Source organism: Triticum dicoccoides, chromosome 6A (genome assembly GCF_002162155.2).
Source record: "Triticum dicoccoides isolate Atlit2015 ecotype Zavitan chromosome 6A, WEW_v2.0, whole genome shotgun sequence".
Lineage (NCBI taxonomy): Eukaryota > Viridiplantae > Streptophyta > Magnoliopsida > Poales > Poaceae > Triticum > Triticum dicoccoides.
The window spans coordinates 341,063,432-341,071,832 of NC_041390.1; positions in this window are offsets into that span (position 1 = coordinate 341,063,432).

Below are 8,401 nucleotides of genomic sequence, written 5' to 3' on the forward strand. Positions count from 1 at the left end.
GGCGGCAGGAGCATGTCGGAGCTGCTATGCGAGGCAGAGGTGCTCGGGGCACGGAGCTCGCCGGCCATGGCGGACGGCGGCTTCGGGTGCTCGTGGGGCGGCGGCTACAGGGCGCGCGCGAGAGAGAGAGGTGAGGGGAAACGACGGTAAGCTCACAGGGGGGCAGCAGGGTGGCTCAGTGGGCTCGGGGATGCGCCAGACGTCACGAATCGACGGTGGTGAGCTTCGGTGGCCGGCGACGGAACGGCGATGGTGGCGGCGTTGCAGGGCTTCCGGAGGGCCGTGGGTCGGTGGGGAGGAAGGAGGGGGTCGAGGCGGAGCCTTTGAGCGCATCGGCGAGGCTAGGGGTGGCCGGTGGCCACGAGGGAGCTCGTCGGCGGCGGCGAGCGTGTTCGGTGAGGTGGGAAACGGCGAGAGAGGGAGCAGGGGAAGAGTGAGAGAGGTCGGGCGGATCGGGACGACACCGGGGCATTCATCCACGCGGCCAGGGGAAGCAGGAGGTGGCCAGGGGAAGCAGGAGGTGGCCGAGGCAGCGTCGGCGCGCGCCACGCCTCGCCTCTATTCGTCCTCCTGGTAGAGGAGGAAGAGGACAAGGGGGGGGGAAGGAGGTGGGCTGGGCCGGCCAGATGGGCTGGCCAGCTGGGCCGGCTACAGGTAAGTGGCCCAGGTAGGCTTCTGTTCTTTTTATTTTTTTCTTCTGTTTTGTTTTATTTAATTTATTTTGCCACTGTTTTGAATTTAAAATAATTCAAACAATGCCAAAAACTCCTCTGAATATTTTATATTGCTAAATGGACTTTTCCAAAAGCTTATAAAATATATCAGGGGTATTTGAAATTATATTCTAATTATATGAATATAACTCAAATTCAAATAGCTAATGAATTAAATCCAAAGTCCCAAAAATAATTCCTTAAAAAATGTTCAATATTTTGGTTGGGACCAGAACCCTTACCAAAAATTATCAAACATTTAAGAAGAGCATTTTGGAGCAATGAATGAGATTTCTAGGGTTTTTGCCCCTCTTTTATTTAAGTTTTTGAGGCTTCCAAAATTCCCTTAGTTCAAATTTTCAGAATTTAAACATGATGCACACATGAGCTAGCCTAGAGCACTACCAGCAGCTAGGGATGTGACAACTCACCCCCACTAAACAAGAATCTCGTCTCGAGATTCAAGCGTAGGGTAAGATGAAGGGGAAACGCAAACTAGTATAATCTTCACGATCCAGGTTGCACTTCATAGGAACGTTGATTCGATCACCATTATTGTCTTGAAGTCTTGCTCTGAGAAATCCTGTCAACATGACATGGAGGGAAGAAGGAGACTTTAGAAGGGTCGATCTTCTCGAAGATCGAACAACTCACGGAATGAGACATAGGACCATCTCTCGGGTTGAGACACGAGATACACATCAAGAGGGGTGGAAAGAAACGGATGACGAAGGTGCGCTAGGTAGACAACGATTCCACACCTAAGAAGGTGGTGAACGGTTGTCAACGTAGCGAGGAGTTGAGTTGCCATGATACCTCAACGAGACATCCTGGAGGGGGGGGATGATTCGTAGATATATCCCCTTAAGTGGCAAAAGAATTACCTTTGATTCAGAGATCATTGAAACTCTTTAAACCAGCCTAGGACAATTCTCGAGCGATCGTTTGGAGGGGGTCGGTAGAATGGCATACTCGGACTTGGATGATGTGGATTACCTTGTTGAAGACAACGTAATGGATGAATTTGCTTACCACCGGAAATGGAAGAGACCCATGGTAGAATGGCACATTGACGGTGCAAGCTGGGAACAAAATGCAAATGCTGGGAATGATTCTGGTAACTGGGGAAGAACCCAACAATAGAGAGTGAATTCACTGATTGAGAAGGTCATAGCATTGCCAAGGGAACTGAGAGCATCCCAATTAGAGCCGATGATAACACGTAGCGCTTGTGCGTGCTCTCAAGAACTTGAGCATTTCCACAATCATCAAGGTTTTATCAACATCCGTGTCAAGGGTGCTGACAACACAACATACTACCATCATGAATAGCGATGGACGATGCAGATGCAAAGGAGGATAACACTTTCTCAGATTTCACCTTAGCGAGGCCAAGGGAACGAAATCTGGATGATCGACCGAGAGACATTTAGCACTCCGCTTCTAATGTTCTCCTTGATGTGCTAGTGTAACCCATTCATAGATATGGTTTGATATCTAAAACATCAAGTAAAAAGGTCGGACTTAGGGAACACAAAAATCCATAGGGCAACTAGGGAGTAAATCCTACGAAATCCCTATGGGGGGGTGGCCAACTTCCTCAAACAAGATACTATAACAATAGGTCTACCGGATGGGTGTGTTGGCCACGACATCCACCTTACCGGTTATCGAGAGACCAATATTATAGTTCTTAGGGAAATGTTCCAACCATCATATCTGCCTGAGATTCAGCTCTGGTTGGTGTTAGGATATTCCAGGCTCATTGAGTCTTAGGAAGAAAAATGAAAGTTTGCAACACAAATCGACGAGATGACGTTGCGGGATTCTCGGGAGATGAACTACGATAGCAAGCTCCAAAACATGAGCTGGTTCTGCTACAAACATGTGAACACGTTGTCCCAGACAAGCATGACCACGTGGTAGTCTTATAATAAAACACTACCGAGTTCAGGAGGGGGAACCATCAACGAGGGTATCGAGGTCCTTACATAAGTCCGGATTAGCTCTTATGAAGGAACTACTTCTCCTTGAACAAATCAATCAGTGGCTTGGTGTGCTAGGGATACATATAGATTGAAGGTTGCAAGTCTTAAAACCACAGCATTCTTCGCACGTGTGCATGACTGACTTGGGATGATTCCAGAGGAAGCAAAACTAACTTTCTCAAATTCACGGCGGCAACTTTCACCAAATGCACGTGTATAAGAGGAAGTCACTCCTTTCATCAAACAAATACTTCATGAGCTAGCATGAAGAAAATGCTTTCAAAAGTTTCCAACACTAGCTTAATGTCCAACAAAATCATGGAGGAGATAAGGATATTGTCAATGGGCTCAACAACAATTCATCTGGGTTTCCTTTTAAAAGGAATTCCATAGTTAAGTGAACAAGTGATAGCATGGGTCAGACCCAAAAGATATAATGGTGTATACTCGAGGGATCAACCACGAGTAAGACAACGTTACGAATATCGTTGGTTCTGGTCTGATTGGATGATAGCCCATACTCCAATCAAAGGTTGGATAAAATGATAGGTCCATTAACTGATCACGAGGTTCAGTCGATGAAAATATCAACTTTCTTCAACACACATACAAGGCATCCCTTATAATGAACTATATCGGACAAGCTTCTATCTTCCAACTCTCCAAGTTGATGCATAGCTTAACCAACTAGCTCAGGGGTATCCAACACGGATTCTTGGAGAAAGGGTGGTTTACAGGATAAACCAACTTGATCACGAGCTTAACATAACAGTCAGGTGACAACCTGGTGATACTTTCGAGAAGATATTCGGAAAATCACGAACCACCGATATGTTACTAAGATCGAGAACAATCTTGCTTTTCAGGGCAAGACGATATGATCAAATGAGTGAGGACTTGACACAATCCTAACTCATTGATCGAAGGGTGCACCGGAAATAAGGACTAGATAGCACGATCAGTCTTAGAATGATGATTCAAGAACCAACACGCTAAGAATGAAATTATTATCCTTTAACTACCAAGCAACAGAGTTGCTAGCAGTATTGATTTCACACGCCATGATTCATTTGTCGGCATTCCGGTTACAATAACACAGGAACCGAGGAATGAACAATGATGGCAAGAAGTATCACTGTACCAAGAGTTCATAGGATGGTGTGCAATTCCTATAACAATCTCGATATAAAATATGTAATACTCCAAGGTAGAGCAGAACAAAAGCTGGATTGGCATTTGATCTGCGGAATACAACTACTTTGACCCAATCCTAGATATGGATGAGATTCTGGAGTTTGTTTCTCCTATTCATTCTGAAATAGAATGGCTTGGCGGACCACAAGGGTAATAGGCATCGACGAACGAATGCACGCATACTCTTGACTATCAATTGATAGACGAAGGTCAGAAACAACTAAGATGGGACAACTCAAAAGAACATATGATTTTCTGAGTTGTGGATGCATGGATTAGCATGTCGAACGAAGTTCAACATATTTCTTCCGGATAACCCATGCAGAAAGGTAGAACTGGCAGAGCCACAATATATAATGGAGAACTCATCAAGAATAATCTTGTTGTGATATTTCAGTTCAACGAGGAACTTCTGCCATAAGTAGCTCATGGTATTTGGAAGAAGAAGATACCACGGACTTCAAGGACTATCGCAAAGGTTACTAATATCCTAAAGGCACTAGCAATTACTATCAACATGAAGTAGGTAGAGTGAATCTCGGGTTCAAGAACCCAGGAACAGAATACCTATTACTAAGTAGCATCACGGGATGCTTTCGAGAATGATGGCCAGAATCATCACACTGGGAACACAAATCATGGCTAAATTACTAGATGATCCACTAAGACACCTAGGGTCATAATAATATCTCCAACATATATGTCAAGGTAACGGAGTACCTCAACTCACTGATTAGTGTGGTTAATCTGGCCCATGGGAACATTAAAACGGGAAGAAAGGATTTGCAAATGCATCAGACTACTTAGAAACCTGGGATGACTCGGACAGCATAACGGCTGTAAATGCTCAAAAAAGATTTGAGACATTCACAAAAATGGTGGCATAACCACTCAAAAGCACAATATCAAGGTTTCGAGATCAACAGTTAACATACAGAGGTAGTATAAACTGAACTGAGGCTTGAATCCAACAATCTTATAAGTCCACTGATTAGTAACACGTGATCCTAATAGAAAGAAGAGATAGCCTAGTTCTTAATCCCCGTAGAAGAGAAGATGATGACTCAGATCAGAAGGCCATGAGGTATAAGGAGTAAAAAGAGCCTTACGTTCCATCCCACAATCAATTCCCTTATATAACTACGGAATTTCTAGACTCAACTTCGACCAGTTTGGCTTGGTAATCCTACAGGCAGTCAAGCTCTGATACCAACGCTGTCAGGACCCCGACTCAATGCCACATCGATCTAGCATGTAACACCTCATATCGCTTTGCGGCCTCACGCACGGTATTCCCACGGGTGTCGCCTTACCTTTGCCCGGGACCGTTTGCGCCTTTTGGCACACGTATATGACAGTGTCGCTAGCATCCATATGATAAGGAGCCCGGGCTGACATGGCTAGTCGTAAACCCAAAGTGGCACAGACTTACAGGGACAGGCATCCATGACCCAGCATCGAACGTGTCGGTCATCAGCGAGTGAATCCAGGCTGTAGCACTGGGCTAGCAGGACTCCGGTGAACCGGGCTGTAGCGGGCTAACAGGACTCCAGTATTCATCGCGTGACATTTCCCCGAAGGGACAGACACAGGAACGAAGAAGGACACATGCCGGCCAGCCTAAGTGTCCCGGAGCAGTAGCAAGCTACCATGGCTCGGTGGAAACACTAGGAGACATTTCCCGGTAAGAGAGGCTACCAAGGATAAACAACTAGGTTGTCAGATCCCACACATACCAAGCATTTCAATAACATACACACAATATGCTCGATATGTGCAAATACAACATGGCATCACAACATGACTCTACGACTCAAGTATTTAATCAATAGGCTCCGAGGAGCGAGATATTACAAACATGGGTCTCATGACCCAACACTCAGAGCATACAAATCAAAGCACAAGCGGAAGCTATCATGTCTGGGTACAGACATCTATAAATGAAAAAAAAGGCTGAGAAGCCTGACTATCTACCAGATCCTGTCGAGGGCACAAGATCGTAGCTGAGGTAACAAGCTAAACGTCGAAGTCCACGCGGAACTACTAGTGAGACTGAAGTCTCTCTGCACAAAACATAAAATAGGCAAACGTGAGTACAAATGTACCCAGCAAGACTTACATCAGAACTATCTACATATGCATCATTATCAACAAAGGGGATGGTGGGGTTTAACTGCAGCAAGCCAGCTTTGACTCGGTGGCTATCCTGAACTACGACTGCGAGTAACTCTTTTGAGGTGGCGCACACGAGTCCACATATTCACCATATCAATACACCACTATGGGTCCGCTCCCGTCTCCCTACGAGAACGCCATCCATAGCACTCACGCTTATCTTGCGTATTTTAGAGTATCCACTTTCACTTGTCTATGAACTGATATAAGCAACCCAGAAGTCCTTTTCCGCGGACACGGCTATTCGAATAGATGATGTTAACCCTGCAGGGGTGTACTTCTTCACACACGCTCTCACCACTTACCGCCGTTTACACGACATGTACTCGGCAACCTTCAAGCGGAAGCCCAACGTGGGTGTCGGCCACGGCCTACCTAAACACCTAAGTCTCTAGTCCAGGTTTATCGCCTATTCGGGTTCCATCCATGAGGAGATCCGGCCGGAGTTTCGCTCACAGCCCCAAACGATGTGAACAGGGTTCCGTGACACCAAACGGGCGCCCGGTATACCCGGCCACGTGCCTACCGCATCACAGCCCACCCCTACGGTCAGCGCTGCGCACGGCCTCCAGCATACTACAAACACCAGAAACTACTTGCAACTCCTGGACAGAGGACAAGGGCGATTAAGAAGCCGAGAGGGTCCATTGGTTTCGGGCCCAATGCGTGGTAGTAGCTGAATCATGGATCACAAACACAGAACTCAGTTCCTGAGGACGGCTGCAATGAGACAACCCACCATGTACTCCTACATGGCCTCTCACCGCTACCTTTACCAAATCGTGTTCACACGCTTAGCTCACACACCGTAGGACATGTTCACACACCTCTGATTCATCCCGGATGAATCAGACCTGACTCAACTCTAAGCAGTAGCAGGCATGACAAACAAGCATGAATGAGTAGGCACATCAGGGCTCAAACAACTCCTACTCATGCTAGTGGGTTTCATCTAATTACTGTGGAATGACAGGTCATGCAGAGGATAAAGGGGTTCAGCTACCGCAGCAAGTAACAGATGAATCGATATTGTCCTAATGCAGTAAAAGAGAGCAGGAGCGAGAGAGTAGGATTGTATCGGAATGAACAAGGGGGTTTTGCTTGCCTGGCACTTCTGAAGATAACATTGAGTCTTCATCAGTGTCAACGATCACATCATCGGTATCACGTCTATCAAGAGGGGACAAATACCGGCAACACAGAAAGGAACTCAATCAATGCAATGCACAATATGATGCATGATCATGACATGGCAAAATGAATGTGTTTTGAGCTAATGCAACTAAAACCAGATTAAATGAAGTTGGTTTGAACCCAAGATTCAAATTCAAACTCCATATGTGATTATTCAAATGCCATTTAATTGATTTGTGCTAAACAGCAGCTATAAGTTGTTCTAACATGCATGAAAATGGTACAGATGGATTCCTTGAATTTTTCTGATAATTTTTCATATATAAATTATTTAATTTGGAGTTACGGTTAATTTTCTATGATTTATTGAAGTTCATATAATTTTCTGGAATTATAAATCATTTCCTAATTTATTTTAATTCCAGAAAGGAATTATTGCGTCAGCATGACCTCATGCTGACCTCAGCAGGTCAACGGGCGCCGTCCAGGTCAAACTGACCTGTGGGCCCTGCGTGTCAGTGTCTGGACTAACTAACCTAATTAAGATTAACCCTAACTAACTTGGTTAGCCGGGCGGGGCCCGCATGTCAGTGAGTCAGTGTCTTAGTTAAAATTAGTTATTATCTTAACCAAGAATTAGCAGGGGACGGGCCCACACGTCAGTGACCCAGGGGGTCAAATCCCTGGTCAACCGGGGCTAATCCACCGGCGACATGACGCCGGCAAGGCCCGAGACGGCGGCGATGCGCGGAATCGCAGCACAGGCCACGGATCGAGGCGCGGATGGCACCGTTGGAACCCCGAGCCTCGTCCGCGTCCTCTGGTGCTAGTGGGGTTGCCGGAGACGACTCAGATCGACGGCGGCGTCCACTTCCGCGGCGGCCGGAGCTCGGCTAAGTGCGGGTGTGGTGCTGCAGCTCATAGGTGGGTGAACGGAGGTGCTAGGCAGCACCTAAAGGGCGGCAGGAGCATGTCGGAGCTGCTATGCGAGGCAGAGGTGCTCGGGGCACGGAGCTCGCCGGCCATGGCGGACGGCGGCTTCGGGTGCTCGTGGGGCGGCGGCTACAGGGCGCGCGAGAGAGAGAGAGGTGAGGGGAAACAACGGTAAGCTCACAGGGGGGCAGCAGGGTGGCTCAGTGGGCTCGGGGATGCGCCAGACGTCACGAATCGACGGCGGTGAGCTTCGGTGGCCGGCGA